We start from the raw sequence: 11,188 nt of genomic DNA, 5'->3' as shown, positions 1-11,188 counted from the left end.
ATGAATAGATGGATTCAAGCTATTCATGATGGATGAGCAGGCTGTGTTGCCAGTCAACAGCATCTGCGATGGAAGACCCTGTCATGTCACAGTATAGATGTGTTGAGTCGTTGTTGATGACCAGGGTTACTTATTGTGGCTTTAGTTACATTAGGCTCCGTCCACACTTAACGTATTGAAACTTTAACAAAACAAATATATAATTTTTTGCCAATGATGTGAGTTTAACTCAGTGAATCCATCTACATGTTTATTTTATTGTTTCCAGAATGACGTTACCGGGACTCTTTTAAGTGAAGCTTGGTTTAACGACCTTTTAATGGGAATGGCAAACTTTTTGAAAGGGGTTAAGTGAGAACAGCTGTCTTCAGTCAAGGTCAGTGGAGTTGGGCTGTGCTATTCAGCATTTCACCTTGAGCTGGGATTTCACAGACGAGTGCCGTGAAAAGAAAAACCCTGTGAATGGTTGTATACGTTCCTCCGAGCCATATGGGACCGACTCAAACGCTTTGTTACCTCCTTTTTCACACATCTAAATAAACAGAAATGTTCACTGTAGTTGCCTCTAATAGGAATAAATAAATGTAGAATAATTCTACATCTAAACGTTATATATAACCTAATCATTTTACTAAAGCAACAGCATACAGAAAGTGTGTTTGGACCCAGTGGTGCTGTCCATGGTGCTGAACACCAGGCAGCTACTCCTTTAACTTTGGCATCACATTTAACCAGGACCTTCATAAATGCGACCTGTAGCCTCAGGAAAAAATTTCCATTAGTTTGTGCCTCATACTGTCTAAAGAGTCACATTCCTGCGTCTGTGCCCAGTGTTTGGTTACCTGCTGTGTTGTCCAGCACAAAAGGTGTAGCTGTCTCACAAAGGTTGCAATTATCATCAACAATAGTGGGACACTTGCTGACTTTTTCGATCATTTTTCCATCTGAATGACTTCACAAAGTTAATATCATGTGTTGGCGTGTGGACTGACTGCAGAGCCCACTTACAGTCTCTACGAACATTATTAACAGTAATAAATAGTACATTATAGCTGCTACATAAAGATGTTCGTACTGAGCCTCTAGAAGAATAGATGATCTGGAAGCAACACAACCACCTGTTCTCCAGACTTAAAGGGCCAATGTTGATGTACATACAGTTAAGTCTGTTTCTTCACGCATCAAAACTTTACCACCATTAATTTAATTGAGCTTTATTGTCTTTTTGCTTTAACCCTTCTCACCTGTTTTAGCGTTAACACGCTGTTCATCTTGGACCTGGATTCCATGAACAGCCGAGCGGGTTCCTCTTCATTCTCACTGTCTGTATTCTTAGTGTTGACTTCACGTTCGCAGAATGATCACATGGTGTCGTAGAAAGGAATCCCATTTATTACTTTGGCTTCTGGAAATTTTGTGCATTGAAGCAGCTTCGTTAAAGTGGAGCTAAAACATGCAGATATCAAGTGGAAAACCTGAGTTGTGTTATTTCTTCAGTGTTCCCCATGCTTATTGTTCAGAGTCATCTCGCATCTTTAAGTTGCTCCTTCGCGCCCGATTTTGCCTCTGCGTGTTTGTGCAGACGCGCACACGTGTGTTGGTGTGTGTATCAGCAGCGTGCTATCAGTGCCCCCTGCAGTAAAACCAAAAAGAAATAAAGATACAAGGGAGCGACCGGGCGAGAACCCGCAGAGGAAAGATAGTGAGAACAGGAGGATCGCTTTCATTATCTGCAGCACACAGAAGGATTTTAATCACACTCCTACAACAGTGAGGTCTTAAAGCAAACCGGATTCTGTGAACAAAGATGTTTGTAATTTAGAAATCACTCTGTGGAAATTTATACAAAACACACACAAACCGTGTCTATTTGGATGCTTTTAATAGGGACTGTTCAGTACATGCAGACCTGTGAACTGGACCATAGAGCAGCAGTTATTTTCAATATATGCGACGATGTTGGATTTCTTCCTTCCAGAGGGTGTTTTATCTATTTTTCTCTTTATAGTCACTCTCACACATTCCTTGTCTTTCTCCAAACATGAAGCAATGTATGAATCTCATTCTATAATTTTCAACACTTATGTTTTTATGAAGGTTAAATGCTGTTTCATAGCGGTTGTCCTCTAAATGTGTTTTCTGTTGACATAGAATCTTCTGATTTATAGATATTAAATGTCAAGCAGTTGACATCACGTTCGATTTGAGTCTTAATATTATGACGATAAAAAAAAAAAAAAATTCAGTGTGTATTTATTTTGACTCGCACATGTTTAAAAGGACAGGGTCAAGGCTTCAGTCCTACTGTATCTGACAGATGAAAGTGTGTGACCCAATAAAACTCACACACTGATGACTGTCGCTCAGTTTTCCCTTTGTGGACCAGAATCCTGAGATAGCTCACAAACCACGCTATCAACGTGCACTGGGTGTCGTTTCAGGAGAGAACGACTCATACAGATGTTATTGAAGTCATCCATGTCATCTAGCCCTTGATTCATTCAGTTCAGTTCCTTTGTTTATACTGAAGCGTTTTCACTATCAACATTCATGCAAAACATGCTGCAATGTATTTACAAAAGAAAATCGCAAGAACAAATTTCCTTTAATTTCCCACACTCCTCTGTCTATATTAATCTTCTATTTTAATAGTGTACTTACCCTTTTACTCGTGTCCATGCCTGCTCTGTCTCTGAAAGCTTGCAGCAGCTCCGTGCGTTTGCTGTGAGGAGGCTCTTCCCTCTGTCTGGTCCTGCTTTAGAGAGCTCCGGAGCAGCCAGAGCTCCAATAGATGGCATCACAGCACTAGACTTGAGGCGTGATGAGCTGCTGCTGGGACCGAGAGCCAAGCTGGGATGCAGCATTAATAGGCTACAGTGGAAACGCTCTTTAATCTGCATATCACAAGCGTTTTTCATGCTTTTACTTTTTTAAGGTTTTTTTTTAAAGACTAGAAATAGGTGCACCAGCAGCAACTAGATTTCTATTAAATCTCAGATATTTTAGAGCAAAAGACATATTCAGCAGAATAAACATTTTTGGCAGTTTTATTTAAAAAAAACAACAATGTTTTCTCGTAGTGTTTTAATGTTGAAGCTTTGTTTCTTTATTTTTTTTAATTAAAATAATCTGATACTGAAACATTTATTCCTGGAATATTCAGAATTACAAGTGGGACTTTTTCTTAGTCGTGTAATTGGATATGACAGTGTGTCGCGCCTAATTTATTTTCTGATGTGTGTATTATCATGTTATGTGCCGTGGAAGTCGGCGTGAGCCACGGTAGCGTTGACAGTTATGACTCAGGACTGTAACCTGTGTGTGTGAGGGAGCGACGTGGTGTCACCACACCATGTCTCTGTAATGTGATTAATCACACTCCATTATACCACCCCTCATTTGTCCCACAATGCAATGCTTTATAGGGAATTAACACAGGTTTTTATTGGCTGCTGCAATAAATCAACATCAGAGTCTCACGGCTCACATAAAATAATATTATTTGGCCGCTGTGACAAAGCGCTTCAGTCACTTTGGCTTCAGGACAGACATCCTTATATTTGTCTCTCTCGCTTTCAACTGAAGATATGTGCGAGTCGCTTGACTGTAATGTGTTTTTGTGTGTGTGAATCCCCCGCTGCTCTGTTTCATGCAGACACTCCAGAAAGGAGAAAAGATAGTCGGGTCGGATAATGGAGCATTTCTCTACAGCAAAAAGGGCTCCTGAAATGACAAATGATTGTGGCCTAAAAAAGGCAGAGACAGAAAGAGAGGGGGGGTGAATGTATTCATTAGAAATTACACGTGGATGGCGAGGAGTGCTGCGTCGCCTTTCAGCGCAACTGAATGTTGTGATGTGAATTTGTGTTTGGTGCATACAGTAAATAGGGAAAATGCGAGGGAACACACAAAGAACAAAACAAACACAGGCAAACATCTATTTAGCTATTTTTTCCTCTTATACTCAGACACACAAACAGACGCAGGTTCTTTAAATCTTCAATGTTTGATCGAACTAGTTAGTAAAAATTATTTATCGTGGAAATTTACAAAGGTCCTTTTAAGAATTATAATTTCTCTCACAGCAGCTGTTTGTAAACTGAATCCTTTACAGAGAGAATTGTGTCAGGCCGTGTTTTAAATAATGGCTGTCGTCTGCTTTGGTGTGGCTGTAATTTACCTTTCTGATGTTGGTATCACATAGCAGCACTGTAATATTTAAAAGGTGAAAGCCCCTCTCTGGATTTTGTCTTCTCCCTCAGACAGAGGTATCATATCAAAACGCCAGCCGCTCCGTTTAATGTCTTTTAATGTCATTTAAATCTGTAACTGTTGTATGCAGGCTGATAATCTTCCTCTTTGTGATGTGTGGACTAATGAGACCTCTCCTCTCTGCCTCTGTGCTGAAGTCTCCATCCTAATTTCTTAATGCTGCAACACAAAGACTTGGCTCCAGTGTGGCCTCAGCGGAGTATCCACACTGACCATGATTTGATTGAATAAAGGAAAAAGCGAGAAAAGGGGGGAGGGGGTGGAAAAACGGAGACGAGAGAGAAATCGCAGTGGCGCCAAGCATTTTTAAAGAAGTATTGATGAAAGGCTATAATTTTAGCCAATTAAAGGGATGCGGGGAGGGAGAGAGGCTTGATTTTGCACCAACAGGTCGCACCTTTGCATTCACTACAGGGAAATAAATAAATAAATACACCAATCTTCTCTTTGCTGCTCACCTCCACAGCAATGTCACCTCTGATTAGCACCAGGAGGAGAATCCAGAACAACGTGTGGGTCCAGATGACGGTGCCGGTCCCATCCATCTTATAGTTAAGGCATGAATACAGAAATGAACAATAACAAAGGAATTTAGATATAGAAAAATACTACTTACTGTTTGTACAATGTTTTATACATTATCAGAGGAACTAGAATAGTGGGATAAGTTAAGTGGATAATTTGAAGATGTGACTGACACTTTGTGAAAAAACTCTCTGAAGTAATGTTTACTAATTAACTGTTTCAATTTCAGGCTTTAATAATCTGATTTACAGTTTCACAGCATCAAGTGAGGCGGTTATTGGATATAAGGTTTTTAAATCGCTATAGAGTCAGTTATGCTTTACTTTACTTGTTTTATTTTGAAAAGATTGCTCAGCTCATTATTTACTGTGGTCTCTACAAAAATACAAACTGAATCTGTGCATGTGTCTGTTTCTCCACCTCCATCAGATTGTTCTAGTGTTTTTAAAATAACATCATGAACACATTAATGTAATTTTTTTTTATTTATTACATACACAACAATTAAGTTTCACTTCAGACAGTTAAAAAAACAACAACAGTTACTTGAAGGAGCTATTCCTTTTTTTAATCATAGTAAATATGTATGACCATTAAACGCTTGCCTTCTGTAGGAACTCGTGTTGGGTGGAAGTGGGGCAACAGTGAACTGTTTTGGTGGATTAGGGGAAATAAAACATGAGCCTTACTGCTGGTGTCTGGGATTCCTGGCATTGAACCGGCAACAGGAGAGTCATTTTATAATGATGTTATGCCAGTGTTGGGTAATTGGATTAGCCTGCACTACATTTAGGAACAGTTTATTAAATGATGTGTGATTTTCATCTGCCTGCTGCTTCACACACGGAGCTGAGCCTCCACCCAGACCTGTAAATACACACACACGCACTTTTCACACGCTCTGTCACTCATCATGAGTGTGTGCTCATACACATTTAATGTATTAGCCGCAGATCAAATACAGACTTCCCACCTAGTTTCCTCCCCAGAGAGAGCGAGCGAGCGAGTGTGTGTGTTATTAACCCCCAACACCAGTGCTGCTTGTCTGCTGGCATTAACCCCATTATCCTCTCCTCTTTCCCCCACTCTCTTCTCCTCTTTCCTCCTCTCTGTGTCTCTGGCAGCAGTAATGAAGTTCAATAGGTGCAGTTTGTCTCTCCTCTATCGTGTTCTTATCCTTTCCTCGTTTTCCCTCTCCCTCCATCCCTCTGCAGTTTGAAGGGGCAGAGGTTAGACAAGCGCTCTCGCCCTCTCTCTCTCTCTCTCTCTCTCTCTCCATCCAAGCCTCCCTCAGCAGATCCCAGAGGTGCTTTCTGCTTAACGAGGCTGGATATCTGTTTCCTAAAATCAATCGTCTGTCTTAAACGAACATCCCCGACCATCTGCTACAGGGGCTTACACACACACACACACACACACACACACACACACACACACACACACACACGCTGTCTGCCTGGCTGGGGCTCCAATCTTAATATTTGTGGAGTGTATGATCCAACACAGTCCTGGAGGACTCAGGGGCACCGACGTCGGGGCCTCGCGCTTGGCCCCGCTCCCTCCCTCCTTTCTTTTCCCTCTCTCCCTCGGCCGCTTTTCTGTTTGATTAATCACTAAATCTCTGCGACACATGGACGGCTCTCAGACTCTGTCGGCAAAGTGGACGCATGTGTGTAACAATGTGTGTGTGCGAAGAGCAAAGTGCACAGCTAGTCCCTCCAGGCTGCTGGGAGCAGTGGCACGAGGAGACCTGAGGATGGGGATTTCACCTGTGTTTGACCTCCTGACCTTCAGCTCGGCGACGCTCAGACCTCGACAGTGACGTATAGACAGTGATGTATCGATTGGTTTGTCATGTTTGTTAACTCAAAATGGAAAATAATAAAAGTAAAGAAAAGTGTAAGTTGGATTTGAGGGAAAGTTATTGACTTCACAGCTTTTACCTATTTTGCTGCATTAATCTGGGCAAATTCCAAGATATTAAATCTGGGCTCACGCCAGCTTCCATCCAAACAGTTGGCATCACCCTTTAAAACCCCTGTATCAGTTAAACCCCAGATTCCTCCCCCTCCTCCCGCATGTCTCTATTGTATTCCCTCACTCCCTCACCCCCAACCTCCCTTCAGTAATTACAACCGTAATCAAAAGACGGCGCTGTCAATCAAAGACTCAACTGTCACTTTCACTGCTTTGTCTCTCACATCTCTGTCTGTCTCTGTCTCTGCTGATTTCAGGCCCGGCTGTCAGAACGGAGCGGGCTGTTTCCATTCATTCTGCTGTGTTTTGTGTTGGGCTGTGCGTGTGTGTGTGTGTGTGTGTGTGTGTGTGTGTGTGTTAACCAGTTGTAGGCCAGTGGAGCTGCACTCATAGCCAAATCTCCACACTGACAGTGAAGTAGAGGAACGCTTCACACCAACCTCTCTCCTTCTCCCGTTGTCGTGCGTCGCGGTTGTGGACACATTAAGTTGGAACACGTAAATCTGGCTGTACAGTGGATGATTGACAGCTCAGGCGTCAACACGCGTGCTGAACAAACACACCAATCACCCAGCAGTTACTGGTCATTGAAAATCCATTTTTTCAGTGTTAGTCACTCCTTCCAGTGCATTTAAAATGCCCAGTAAAGGATTTTTTGAGCTTTGCTTCTTCATCAATAAACAACGACGCTTTTATATATGACTAAACCTTCAGTGTATCTTTGTTTACTGGTGCACATTTTGGAGGCTCACCTGTTGAAGGCCGGGTTCGTGCATGGAGTCTTCTGAGCATCAGAGCATCTGACCAGCTCTCTTTTTATCTCCACGTGTGCAGTTTCTTCCTGCACACGTCCAACAGTGTTTACATATTAAAGCAGGAGCTTGATTTCCCAACTAGATGTCATGACAAGATGCAAAACCTTACATGTGTAAGACTTGCTGTGATGCTAACCATCACATCGAACGGCCGCCAATTAGCCAACATGGCTGATTTAGCGAACGTATTTATTGCTTGTTTTACAGCTTGCACCGTAAAGCATGTCTGGCTTTGGGCTAATTCTATATATCACAAACACACACACACGAGAGTGTGAGGCTAATAGGGTTAATTGTCATGTAAAACCATCACTGCAGTCAACTTCACAGCCAATCGCTCACAATCACACACACACACATACAGGACACACATTTACGCTCCCTCCCATGGGATCTCGCTTTGCCCAGATGGCTTTTTTCCCGGTGGCTGTGTGCTCTAGTGTGTGTGTGTGTGTGTGTGTGTGTGTGTCTGTGTGTGCTCTAGTGTGTGTGCGTGTTGTCTGTGTGCGTGTGCCTGTGTGTGTGCGTTTGCTGCTGTGGGTGTTGATGTGTGTATGAGACCTTGGCAGGCCACGAGGGGCTTTGCTGTGAACAAGGCGCATCTTCTCCGTCTAATTAATTTACTATTATATAGCACCTGTTTGGGGCCAGATAGAGCCGGGGGCACACACATCTCGCACCGCACACAGGAGCTGATGAAATGGAGAGGTAGTGGGGGAGGCAGGGCTGAGAGAGGGGCAGGGATGGACAGATGAGGAGAGAAGAAAAGACACGGAGGGGAAGAGCAAGGCAAAGGGTGAGGAAATGAGGGAGGGAGAATTAAAAGGCAGGAGGAGGGAGGGAGGGAGGGAGACGGTAATAAATGGGGTTTTGAACTGATTATATTAAGCCGATCCTTTGATCATGTTTAAGGCCTTAAAATGGAAATATGTTTTCTCTGATGGGGTTAGAAACAGTGGGAGAGAAGGGGGAGGGGGTGCAGCTCATTACATTTCTACACTATAAAAAACCTCCGAACATTTTCTACCACAGATTTCCTCATTTTATATTTTGTGTGCTTTCACGTTGCAGCCTATTAATTAGCTGATGTGGTTCATGCATCTGCTGAAGCTCTGCTGCTTTGGGTTGAGAGAAGCCTGTTGGTGGTTCTGTTCTGTGCTGCGTTTCTTTGAATGTACAGTCGACGTGTGATCTGCTTGACAAAACGATAACGCTTGTTGTTCACTCATTTGACATGTGATCCTGTAAAGCTTTTCTGTCTATTACGCTGCCACTTACTGCATATCGCTGTGCTATATGCACTATTCTACGGTAAACAATACTCTGTTTGTTTATTGTTATTGTCTTTGGCTCATACTGTAAGTTCCCAGAATCAGAATCTGACCGTAACCACACATCATTTGACTCCAAACAGCAGATGGGTTGTTTTTTATGTCACATGCTTCTGAAATAACATCAACAGAGAAACATTGTCAAACTTTTGTTTTGGTTTGAGGTTATGCTCAGGAGAAACACTGAATGTGATGTGAAACTAAGGCAGCTTTAAGAGGTGAGTTGTGAGCACATACTGTAACAGACACAGTGCTACTGCATTTAGGAAAGCTTCTAAAGACACATAAAATCCATCTTGATGTAATGAAACAGCCTAATTTAGATGAATATTGAGTTACTAAATTAAAAAAAAATTGACTATGACGCTATTTAAAGAAATGTGAAGAAATTAGATTTAACATGGTTAATGATGTCAACTCTGCTTCTGTCTCTGAACTTGGACAATTTCCTTCATCAAATCCCCAGAATCTGTCAATCAGCCGTGCAGTTTCTCAGACACATCCCCCCAAAGCTGAATGCACTTAAATGAAACACACCACGGCTTCTTTCTGTCTGTGGGAACACGTAAAATAAAGCGTCAATGATACGAGAGCAACTGTGCTCCCAGCACGGCGATCCGCTGCCGCCTCATCTCGCTGCCTCTTGCTCTTTCTGAGTTCATTAGTTTCCAGACCGGTGCTCCTCCTGGATTACCATAACCCGTGAGCCGTGAAACACCACAAAACAATTTTCTGCTTGTTAAAAAAAAGAAGAAGAGGGGTAAAAAGCGGCCCACCTCGCTCCGCTGCCTCCCACAACCACACAGAGGAGAGGAGGCGGGGAGGCTGCGCTACCTGTATGTTTTCCTAATGAAAACCACACCGAACTAATAAAAACATGTCAGGCGGAGAGAGGCTTGAAGTAAAGGGGTGGGCAGAAATACCAGAAGGTGGAATTAATGCAGACAAATGCCTGCGTTACACACGGCTGATAACTGGTTAAATATGACGCCGTCGTCTCATATGAAACAGGCTCGTGGCTCAAAGTCCACTTTATTAGATACACCTGTACAGGTAACTCAAGCCAGTGCAGCAGCTCTGGCAGTAGGTCTACATGTATGAGGTCATAGGTTGACGCTGTGGTGGCTCCTCATTCATTTTCATGACTGTTTCAGCCCAGAGAACCTGTATTATAACGTTCTGGTCCACGTTGCTGGACCGACTCTTCCTTCCATGTTGATGTGTGACTTCATGGCAACCGCTTGGCTCAGATAAAGCTTCTTGCACCGTTTGAGGCCTCGTCCTAATCTCCTCTCTGTTTCAACATCGTCCGTTTACCGTCTGCTCTCCCTGTTTGCTCTGATAAAACCCCTCTCCTTTCAAATTAAAAAATCGGACTCCTCTGTTCACGCTTCGGGCTGATGAAGGTGTGTTCCTGTGAATATTGACCTATTAGTTTTGGTTCGGTGGCTCTTTTCTTCTGAAACATGCAAGGCACTTTCAAAATCAGACATGTTTGCAGTGACAGGAAGACACCGTCTGCGCATTCACCGGTGGATCTAATACACACCAGCGTTTCTTTTCCTGTCCATAATTTAAATAAATTAACTTTCTGTTTGAAAGGTGTACTGAAGCTGCAGTCCAGTTTCAGAAAGCTTAAGTGACCTCCTTTAAAGAGCTGCAGTACATTGATCATGTGCTGAGCTCGTTCTTAAGAGCAGATATTGGTGCATGTCTGCTTCAGTTTCTTTCCTCTGGTCTGTCAGTGCCGGTTTCTTTCTTGTTGACATCCACACTGAGAGCACAGTGACTCTTAGTGTGGACACACATCACAAACAGCTCCTTCTGTGGCACAGAACAACATCTCACAATAAACCCTCAGATACAGAGAACTTCAATAACATATTTTGTAGTGTTAGGACATCTCTCCATAGTAAACACCCAGACAGGGGCAGACTCACACACAGGCTAGAACTGCTCCCAATGCATGCGCTCACAGAAAACTTTGATAAAGAAGTAAAAAAATGTATTTTTTAAATTAGCATTCGCGCTCACGTCACAGAGACGGTATGTTTCTGTTGAGACTTTGGCGACACCGATATGAAGACATTCTGCAAAAATATGTTGGTCACACAAAGCTTTCGACTGAAAAGTGAGATGAAAACAAGTGACCAAACATTAGCTATTGATGAAGTTAGTCGCGTTTGGTGCCGTGCTGTGTTTAATATGTTTCAACAAGAACCTGGAGTCAAAATGAGGTTTAGAGTAAGTCAATTGTCTTTTATAGGG

At 42.7% G+C, this 11,188-nt stretch overlaps 1 protein-coding gene across 4 annotated transcripts in view; it reads left to right on the top strand.

Moving 5' to 3' along the window:
* The window catches only part of LOC114853799 (transcription factor Sox-2-like), a 191,967-nt gene that overhangs the window by 15,851 nt on the left and 164,928 nt on the right, over positions 1 to 11,188 (top strand). Inside the window, exon 5 of one of the 4 annotated variants that reach the window (XR_008694629.1) lies at positions 4,739 to 8,275. The exons of the other annotated variants lie outside the window; for them this stretch is intronic. The gene's annotated coding sequence lies outside the window, so the exon portion shown is untranslated. Of the gene's footprint in view, positions 1 to 4,738; positions 8,276 to 11,188 lie in introns of those variants that run through there. 4 annotated transcript variants of the gene reach the window in all.

This window comes from Betta splendens, chromosome 4, assembly GCF_900634795.4.
Source record: "Betta splendens chromosome 4, fBetSpl5.4, whole genome shotgun sequence".
In the NCBI taxonomy this organism is placed as follows: domain Eukaryota; kingdom Metazoa; phylum Chordata; class Actinopteri; order Anabantiformes; family Osphronemidae; genus Betta; species Betta splendens.
Note: the sequence above shows the minus strand (reverse complement) of the source record. Positions and strands in the feature narration are given on the sequence as shown.